Source organism: Sciurus carolinensis, chromosome 5 (genome assembly GCF_902686445.1).
Source record: "Sciurus carolinensis chromosome 5, mSciCar1.2, whole genome shotgun sequence".
Taxonomy (NCBI): Eukaryota; Metazoa; Chordata; class Mammalia; order Rodentia; family Sciuridae; genus Sciurus; species Sciurus carolinensis.
Window position 1 is genome coordinate 40,374,469 of NC_062217.1, and position 11,086 is coordinate 40,385,554.

Here is an 11,086-nt window from a genome sequence, read left to right on the forward strand (position 1 = left end):
AGATTCCAGAGTATTTTTTATGCTTTCACACAGCAGGGTCTACAGTGAGTACACAGTAACAAAGGACCTGCATATATGTATGTATATGTGATTTTTTTTCTGATTTTTTTTTGGTACTGGGGATTGAACCCAGGGGTACTTTACCACTGAGCTACATCCCCAGCCCTTTTTATGTTTTAACTTTTGAAACAGGGTCTTGCTAGTTGTCCAGTTGGCCAGGAACTTGTGATTCTCTTGTCTCAGCCTCCCAAGTTGTTGTGATTACAGGTGTGCACCACCACACCCAGCAACAAATGACCTATATCATGGCCTATAATGATAATCCCACACTATCTTTGGCCAAGCAGCTTTTTTTTTCCTTTGGCACCTTCTTGCTATTTATGTTTTTGTTAAGGAAAAAAAAAAAAATGCCTACAACACTACCTTCTGGATTCATTAATGGAAGAGTACCATGCAATTGCAAAACAAATAAAAATTGCCTTGGGCAAGTATTATTTGTGTGAACAAAGATTTTCTTGCTCTCGTAAACCAAAATAAAATTCACGAATAAATTGGATGCTCAAACCAACACTAGATGCAACTATCTTCTATTACTCCAGAGTTAAAACTTTTGTGTTTTTTATCAGCCTCCTTTATGTTTTGGTGGACTCTATTATAAGTACATGTTATACGTTTAAAGCTATCAAATACATGTCCTAATAAAATACTGGTGTTCCCCCTGCTCCCACCTCTTGCTTTATATTGTTGGGATTTCACGTAAGATTTCACTTTTAGAAAGGGTTCCCTCCCCAGGAAAGTCGGAAAAGCCTCTGGTTAACCTCAAGCTAAGGGCCCCCTAGTTTTCTTCTGGGGTTCCAGTCTTTCCCCTCTCTATCTGATGTGGTGCACCAACACTGACAACGTATCAATTTTCCTGAAGATTTCATTATATTCCTTCCCTTTTCAATGATCTTTAAAGGCTCTTTGTGGACCACTAAATTAGATTTCATGTCTCTGGGTTGGCTTTTCAGGTAGACATGCTGACTTTACTCTAGATTCCCCGAGTCACCCAGCAGACCTCCTAATGGAGCCTCCATTGCCTTCTCTCCTGCCTTGACAGGTCCTGCTAATCCTCCTGCACAGAGCCATTACCAACCTCTTAGAACTGCTGTGTGAAATGAAGCCAGTTGCCATCAGCTCTTTTCTAGTCAGCCTGTCTCCTCCCTGTGCCCCTCTTGTGCCCTGCATTTTGGTTCACTATGTCCTTAAATCTGAGGTTTTTTCCCCCCTCTCCCTTCGCCTATCTAATTCTTCTTATCCTTCAAAGTCCATATACCCATGAACCCTTTATTAGCATCCTGAGTTCACAATGATCTTTTCTTCCCACAGACTTACAACTAAATTTTGCCTAAGAAGTTTCTTTGTCCCATAATCTTCCCACTGGGGTCACAAACTTCTAAATTTTTTTTTTTAATTGACAGGTTTGTGAAAAAAGCTCTTAAATGCAATGAATAGGACTTGAGTTTAATCTCAGTTCTGTCAATCACTGATTCTGTTCTTTTAACCAAATCACTTACACTTTCGTATTCTTGCTTTTTCCTGTTTGAAGGAATAATAATCTCTGTTGTGTTTTTTAAAAATAGGTTTTTTTTGTTATAGATGGACACAATACCTTTATTTTATTTAATTATTTTGCTGAGGATCGAACCTAGTGCCTGGCACACGCTGGGTAAGTGCTCTATGACTGCGTTACAACCCCAGCCCTCTCTGTTGTGTTTTAAAATAGAATTGTCACCCATGGAATGGTCTGCTGCTTGTTCTGGCTTCCTTACTGGAGTCACCAGGGATAAAGTGATGGGTGTTAAGCCATTCCAGTGGAAAAGCCTCATCTTCTCAACCCATCTGGAATTACAGGCTGCAGGGATCTGACTGATGAGAATATAGCTCACAAGAGACTGGTGGCCCTTGCTTCTTTTCTATATTCTCTCCCTAGGTGACTCCTCTAATCCCAAGGGTTTTAAATGGTTTTCATGTACTAGTGACCTCCAAATGTCTGGGATAGCCTGGACCTCTCTACTAAGCTTCATTGTTATATTATCTAAAGGGACTTTTCTCTCCGGAGGTCTCACATGCTTCTCAAAATGAACAATTCAAATTGAATTCTTGCTTACTCCATAATCTTCCCACTCCCTTCCAGAGTCATATCTGATCTATTTTTTCCTACATCATTTTAGTGAATGAGAAATGACTCAGGTCAGAATTCTGAGACTGCTCTTTAAGGCTTCTTTGCTACACCCAATGTCTCACCAAGCTCTATTATCTTATCTCCTAAATATACTACAAATTCGTCCCTTTTTGATCTTCTACTACCACTCTTGTCCAAGATTCCATTATCCTTTGATTGGACTCTTGCAAAATTCTAATTTGCCTGTCCATTTCTACTTTAATGCCCCTTCAATCCATTATTTACTCAGCAACCAGAATCATCTTTTTTTTTTTTTTTAACAGTTCTGGGGATCAAAACCAAGACCTTGTGCATATTAGGAAATGTTTTACCATTGAGCCACATCCCTGTCTCCAAGAAAGATTATTTTTTCTCTTTTTTCTGGTACTGGGGATTGAAACCAGGGGCACTTAACCATTGAACACATTTTATTTTTTGTTTTGAGACATGATCTCACCAAGGTGCGCAGGGCTTGCTAAGTTTCTGAGGCTGGCTTTGAACTTGCTGTCTTCCTGCCTCAGCCTTCTGAGACACTGGGATTACAGGCATGTGCCACAGTGCCCAGCCATGAAGAATTTTTTAAAACCCCAAATTTTATCATGCTTAATCTTTTTAAAAAATAGATGTTTATTAGTTATTGATGGACCTTTATTTAATTTATTTATTTATATGTGGTGCTGAGAATTGAACCCAGTGCATCATACATGCTAGGCAAGGGCTCTACCACTGAGCCACAACCCCAGCCCTTATCCTTACCTTTACACTCCAAGTAAGTCCAAACTACTTCCAAGTGGCTATTAGGGGCCTTGGTAATCTGGTCTCTGCCTACTTCTCCTATCTCATTTCATGAGCTCCCTGTTCTCCTTGATTCCTTTCAGTCTCATTGACCTTTCAGATCCTCCAATACACCAAGTTCTTTACTACCTTCTGCCTGACAGCTTTCCCTTCACCAATGTCTAACCTGCCAAGACTTGAGTTAAAGACCTTAAAACTGTTTCTCTTCTGATAATTGCTAAGATTTTAGCAATTGACACTCCTCAAAGTATCAGAAAAGCCTTTCCTATTCCTCTATTCTAATACGGTCTTTAACACAAGATGCAACTGTACTTTTGTTCATATGAGTATTTGTCTTTTTCCCCCTCTAGACTAGAACAGGAGGGCAGCAACCACTTTCCACTAATACCTAGCTTACCACCATTTCAGCATACTGACAACTAGGACCAAGGGATTTGTAAGGTCTCCAGAAAAAATGTTCTGTGAATTTTACCTCTCTGGCCTTCCACAGTCATCCCTTTTGTTTGGGTTGTGCTGGATAAACAATACCAAATTCTACCTTCCCATTCTTCAGTTCCTCTGCCCTTCTAATAAGTCTTCATGATTACAAGCAATTGAATTGCTTCAGACAGATTATAATAGCATCGATTGGGTAATAGAAATACTCAACTAATAATAACAATAATCACACCACGCACATTTGTATCATACTTTATGATGTTCTCAGTGCTCTTAATGTCTACTATCTCATTTAATCCTGGAGTCTGGGTTTGAAGATATAGTTCACTACCTCATTCCTTTGGATAATTTCTAAAGTTGTATCAATAGCAGCTTATATCTAGTTCATCATTGAAGGAAGGATGACTTTAGTTGAAGACTGAATATATGCTTTTTGATGTTAACTTTTGGTAGTTTCATCTCCAGACAGAGATCTTTTACCAATACTCAAACTCTGGGGATTCTCATTGTATGTTCCCCTCAGTTTACTGACTATAATTCCTTTTAGGATTCTTGGGACAGATGACAAAGATACTACTAACTCATATTTATCAATGTATATTATATACCAGAGAAAATCCTAAATACTTTACATGTATGAATTTATTCTAACTTCAAACTGCCTATGACATATGTTATTTATCAGACCCATAGGTTATTTATTAGAAAGGGAGATATTGAGACAAAGAGGCTATGTCGTTTGTCTCCTTGCTAGTAAGAGGGGAACTTAGAATGTGAACTCAGCAGTCTGACTCTAGGGTCTAGGCTTTTTTGCAGCATACACGTGAATGTCTATTCTTTAATGCCATTATTCTTTAATGTGTTCACCAGCACTTTGAGCAGTGCTTACTGTGTGCCAAGCATTTAGCTTGGTGCAGACACATAGCTTGCACTCTAATGAAGAAGATGGGTTTGAACAAATGACTAATGATGTGTTAGGAAATCCCACTCTGTGCTACAGGATCATGGAGCAAAGGGACCTAGTTTAATCTGGAGGTAAGGGAAGGCCTCCCTGAGGAATGGCTTTTGGCGGAGGCCTGCAGAATGTGTGTGTATAGGTTAAACAAAGGGGAGGACAGGGAGACCAGCAGTGGTGCAGAGCAGTCCATGAGTGCTTGAACAACTAAGAGAAGCCAGGACCTGGAGTTTCTAGAATAAGGAGGCAAGAGGGATGAGGTGATGCTGGAGGACCAAGCACCAGTTCCCATTGCAAATGGCCTCAGATGCCATAGGAAGGGTCTTGGATATCTACTGAAAGGATCTGAAGACGTGCAGAGCTTTTGAAAGACTGCTCCAGCTTCAGTGAGAAGAAGGCAGTGTGATTCGTGGGAAAGGTCTTGATCCATTTTGTGTTGCTGTGACAGAATATCTGGGACTGGGTTATTTATAAAGAAAAGGAATTTATTTCTCAGAGTTCTAGAGGTTGGGAAGTCTAAGCACACAGTACTGACATCTGGAAAGGGCCTTTGTGCTACCTCATAGCATGGCAGAAGGGCAAGAAAGCGTGCCCAAGAGACAGGCAACAGAGGGCTAACTTGCTATTATAACAACCCTCTCCCGTGATACCTGAGATCATGGCATGCATCCATTCATGAGGGCAGACCTCTCACTGCCTAATCACCTCTTAAAGGTCCCTCCTCTCAGTACTGTTATAAGGGCAATTAAATTTCAATGTGAGTTTTGAAGGGGACTTCGAATCATAGCAGGAGGTCATCGCAGTCTTGCAGGAGAGAGAGGCTGCAGAGGGAGCAAGAGTGGCGGCAGTGGGGGGACTCTGAGGGATGGATGGGGTCACAACATGCAGGAGGGAAAATGGACAGAACTTGATGATTGATTGGATGTAGAGGGTGAAAGGAAGGGAATCAAGTTTTCTGACTTAAACTTTTGACCATGGAACAAAGTTTTGACAAAGGGAAACGGAAGCAGATTTGGGTGAATGGATTGATGAGATGCTGGATCTAATTTCAGGGTGTTGAAATAGAAGTGCATGTGTCCATCCAGCAGTTGGATTATAAGAGTCTGAAGCTCAATGAGGAATAGCTAACGATAGAATTTCTTTAGTCCTAAAATGGACATTTTTCATGTTTACTTTCTAAAAGTAAGATGTGTCTTGAAATTAGTTTGTGTATTAAAAATGTTTTTTCTTCTGAAAATCAGTATTAAATTAATGATAAACTATCACTGATGGTATCTTAAAGGATATTCTATAAAATAAGAATATCCTATAAAAACCTAATTAATTTGTACTTAATGGTGTCTTGAGAAATCAGAGGAGTCTTGAACAGAGATCATTAACAAAGACAAAACTCAGCACTAAACCCTGAATTTTGGCACAAATGCCAAATTGGTAAAGTCCAACTTAATGAGGCTTTACCATATTGTTAGCAGACTTGAAGTGTTTGTTCTTTTTAAGTAAGTCCAAACCATTCCTTCCTCTATTTCTACCTCCAACACAATTTTGCTTACACCATTAACTTGATTAGCAGTCTCTGTCTACATATTACAAAGGTATGCTTTGTCAACCTTGGATAGAATAATGTGCCTAGGAACTTAATAGGGTTTTTCTGGGCATAAAATATTGCATCTTTTAGTATTGTGGCAGTGTTCATTGCCTCCACCCTCAGCCACCTAGGTGGGAGGAGATTTATAGAAAGAGAAAACTTAAGTTTAGCAGAAGAAATTCAGACATACTTTCCTCATATTTTACATCATCTACTGACTCTAAGGTGTTTTTTGGCCATTATACCATAATATCTCCTTTATTAATTTAATATTCATAAAGGTACATATAACCTTTCCAACTAGATTTTCACCTGATAAGGGAAGAAACACAACTACTCTTGTGAGGTTTTTTTTTTGTTTGTTTTTTTGTTTTTTTTTTGTACTGGAAATCGAACCCAGGGCCTCATACAAGCTAGGCAAGTGCTCTACCACTGAGCTACACCCCCAGGGATAGCTACCCTCTTTAACCCTTAGCTCTAGGCTCTTTACTGACCTCCTGCTCCTTTCTTTCTAGCTGGATCTTAGTGGAGCTCTCCAACTAAGATCCTCTAGGTCTCAGAGCCTAACTAACCACTGGCATAACAAAGGCACAGGAGGCTTTAAAAAACAAACCTTTAATTATTAACTTGTTCTATGAAACTGGTATTACCCTAATACCAAAACCAGATAAAGATATTACCAGAAAGAAAAACTACAAACCAATATTTCTCATGAACATAAATGCAAAAACTCTCAAAATATTAGCAAATCAAATCCAACAATGTATAAAAAGAATTATACACCACGAACAAGTAAGATTTATTCCAATTATGCTTGGCTGGTTCAACATTTGAAAATTAGTCAACATAATGCACCACATCCACAGGTTAAAGAAGAAAAATTACATGATCATATCAATTGATAGAGAAAATCATTTGACAAAATGCAACACCCATATTATGACAAAAACTCTCAGCAGACTAGGAACACAGGGGAACTTTCTCAGCTTGATAAAGAACATCTACAAAAAAAACCTTACAGATAGCCTCATAATTAATGATGAGAATCTGTATGCTTTCCCTCTAATATCAGGATAAAGGCAAGGACAGCCTTTCTCGCTGTTCCTATTTGACAATGTACAGGAAGTTGTAGCCAGTACTGTAAGACAAAGAAACAAAACGTATATAGATTGAGAAGGAATTAAACAAAACCTTTATTAAGAAGTAAAGAGAAGCACTTGAAGTCTCTTTTAGAATTTGTAGACTTTCCTTATTGCATATTTTCTTTCTATTTCAAAGATGTCTGCTCTTATCTTTATCATTGCTTTCCTTCTAATTCCTTTGGGTTTATTTTGCTGTTCTTTTGCTAGCTTCTTAAGATGAAAGTTTAAACCGTGTGGTCCATCGACACACTTGTATCCAGATGGTTTAATATGCCATGTTTTCATTATTATTTAGTCTACATTTTTTTTCTGATTTCACTGCAATTTCTTTTCACCCCTGCAAACTATTAAAAAATGTGTTGCTTAATTTCCAAACATTTGAAGGGAGTTTTCTAGTTATCTTTTTCTTATTCATTTTTAGTTTGGTTCCATTATAGCAAGAGAGCGTACTTCGTATGATTTCAAATTTGTGAGACTTGCTTTATGGTTTAGCATATGGTCCATTTTGACAAGCAGTCATGTGCTACTGAAAGCAATGTGTATTTTGCAGTTGTTGAGTAGAGTGTTCTCAATACTTCAATTAGGTCAACTGCCTTGTTCAAATCTTCTCCTCCTTACCGATTATTTGTCATTTGTTCAATAGATATGGCAAGAGGGCTAAAATTTCCAATCATGATTGTGAATTTATCAAATTCTCCTTTAGTTTTGTCTACTTTGCCTAATATATAGTCAAACTGTGCTATTTTTTTTACAAATTATTTGCATATTAGAAGATTTTAGTTGCATGCAAATTTAGACTGTTTGATCTTACTGTTAATTAATCCCGTTATCATTATGACATGTACCCTTTATCTCTAGAAATATTTCTTGCCTGGAAGTCTATGTTGTCTGCTATTAATGTGGCATACTAATTTTCTTTTGCTTATTTTTTTTTATTGTATACAAATGGGATACATGTTGTTTCTCTATTTGTACATGGAGTCAAGGCATACCATTTGTGTAATCATACATTTACATAGGGCAGTGATGTTTGATTCATTATTTTTTTCCCTTCCCCCCCACCCCTCCCACCCCTCTTTTCCCTCTATACAGTCCTTCTTTCCTTCATTCTTACCACACTCCTTATCCCTAACCCTAAACCTAACCCTAACCCTAATGCTAACCCCCCATTATATGTCCTCATCTGCTTATCAGCGAGATCATTCGTCCTTTAGTTTTTTGAGATTGGCTTATCTCACTTAGCATGACATTCTCCAATTTCATCCATTTGCCTGCAAATGCCATAATTTTATCATTCTTCATTGCGGAGTAATATTCCATTGTATATATATGCCACAGTTTCTTTATCCATTCATCAACTGAAGGGCATCTAGGTTGGTTCCACAATCTGGCTATGGTGAATTGAGCAGCAATGAACACTGATGTGGCTGTATCTCTGTACTATGCTGATTTTAAGTCCTTTGGGTATAGGCCAAGGAGTGGGATAGCTGGGTCAAATGGTGGTTCCATTCCAAGCTTGCTTATTTTTTTTTAAATTCTTTTTCTTTATGACTTTGTGTCCTTATATTTAAGTTGAATCTCTTCTAAACAACATATAGAATTTGCTTTTATATCCAAAAGAAATTTTGGCCTTTTAATTGATAATCCATTAGCATTTAATGTAATTGAAGTTGTGCATGGGGTATGTGCCTATAGTCCAGCTACTTAGAAGGCTGAGGCAAGAGGAACGCTTGGGCCCTTGAGTTTGAGACCAACCTGGGCAACAGAGCAAGACCCTGTCTCAACCCAAACAAGTGAAACTTTTAATAAAGTTAGTAAAATATTTATGTGTAAATCTATTCTCTGATTTGTTTCTATTCCTATCTTTTATTTCACATTTCTTGTTTTTGCGGGAAGGGAAGAGTCAAGTGATTTTTATTATTCCCTTTTTTCTCCTGTTTTAGCATATTGGTTATCAGCTTTATGAGGCCCTGGATTATTTTATGTTCTCCTAAAATGGAGGCAGACAGAATGCAGGTGAATCACCTGAATCCTGTTAAGCTGGGTTTTAAATTTTACTAAGGTTAGTCTGTTTCATTTGTGCCTCTCTTACTAGGCTGTAGTCCTTTGGGGGTCTCAACTAGAAGTTTGGGTGGGCCTCCCACCACTCTCTTCAGTAGCACAGCACCACGAAAACCTTTGCTCAATTCTTCAGCCTCACAGCTGCTGCCTTCTCTTCCTTTTTCTTGCAACTTCTATCTTTGCTTGCTCAGCTTAGAAACTGGCACACAACTCAAGGGGAGAGTTCTGCCTTTGCTTCTCTGCAGTTCTTCTCTTTGGGATTTTACCACCACATCCTGGCCATTTGAGCAGCTTTGAACACCACTGTCTCTTCAGCTCAGTGGAACTGCTGCTTGCTCTGTTTCCTGCCTTATGAATGGGGCCAGGGTGAATATGAAGCTTGCTTGGATGTGGCTGCCTTCTCTTAAACATATCTGCATTAGCCCCTTTCCAGTGCCTTCAAATGACTATGCTATGTGTTTTAACCACCTGTGTCGAATGTTTTCAGCTGGAGCATTAGCTCAGTATAGGCTACTCTGTTATGGTTGGAATCAAAAGTCTTCTTCTTTCCTAATTGGCATACTACACATTTAAAAGCCTGAAAGAACTCCAGAGAATGAAATAAAGAAATCATGAAAGCAAAAAAACTAAATTACGGGCAACAGAACTTCAGTCCTAAGACCATCCTCAAGTCTTTTGGGCTCCGCATTGCGTTTGGAACAAATGCCCTTCCTTTCTCATCTTCAGTTATGTTCTTTGACAAGAACTTTGTACTTGGAACTGAGAAATCTGAAGTTTGTTCTCTGGATTTCTATATAGAAAATCTCCCGAGGGAGAAGAGTAAGGTAGAGCGAGCAGATCAGGGAGAAGGGGAGGTAAAGAGACGATACTGGGGAAGGAGATTGATCAAGTCATGTTATGTGCATCTGCGAGTTTGTTATCGTGAATCCCACTATTGTGAATAATCACAATGCATCGAAAGAAAGAAAGAAAGGAAGGAAGGAAGGAAGGAAGGAAGGAAGAAAAGAATAAGAATTAAAAAAAAAAAAAAGAAAAGAAAGAAGGTTGGACTGGGAGCCAGGAGGCTTGAGTTCAAAGCACCACTTGTTTCCAGCATGAACTATCACGGTCTTAAAACAGTAGTCCCCCTTATTTACAGGGATTCCAAGATTCTCCATTCGATGCTTGAAACTGCAGATAGTACCAGATCCTGTAGATACTTTTTCCCTTATACATACACAACTATGATAAAATTTAATTTATAAAGTAGGCACAGTATGAGATTAATGTAACTCAAAATAAAATGGAATTATAAAAATATACTCTAATAAAAGTTACATGAATGTTTAAAAAATGATCCTGGACCAACCTCTTCCCTTTCCCACTTTGGTAGTATTTGTCATTAATGCCTCCTTGACCTCAGTTCCTTCAGGAGCAAGCAGAGTATAAGTGAGTAAAGAAAGACCACTTAAAGTGGCTTCCCCATCTTCCGAACAGTGTTGTATGCGATCAACTTAGCCCTGAAGGCAAGGTTCACAGAGTGCCTACCCACAGGGAACTGGCTGATTTAACAATTTTATAGTTCTTGACAATTTCTTCTCATGCTCTATTTTTCTTTATTCCCCTTAATTAGAACTGTGGCTTAGACAAAACCGTGACCGCTGTTTCCTCCCCCCTCTAGGTCAAATGGTCCTGCTCAACCTCTAGAATGAAAGAGAACACAGGTGTTTGAGTGGGAGGCTGGTTTCGGGAGAGCAGGATAGCCTGGTGGGCCTGACCAGAGAAGAATCCCTGTGGACAGGCTAGAGAGGAAGCCAAACGACCAGAAAGGTTTGGGTCAGTGTGGAATCTGAACAAAATGGGCCAGAAATGTGATTCAAAACTAGAATGGCATGAAGTTTGAATAGCCATATTGGTGTGTTCTTGTG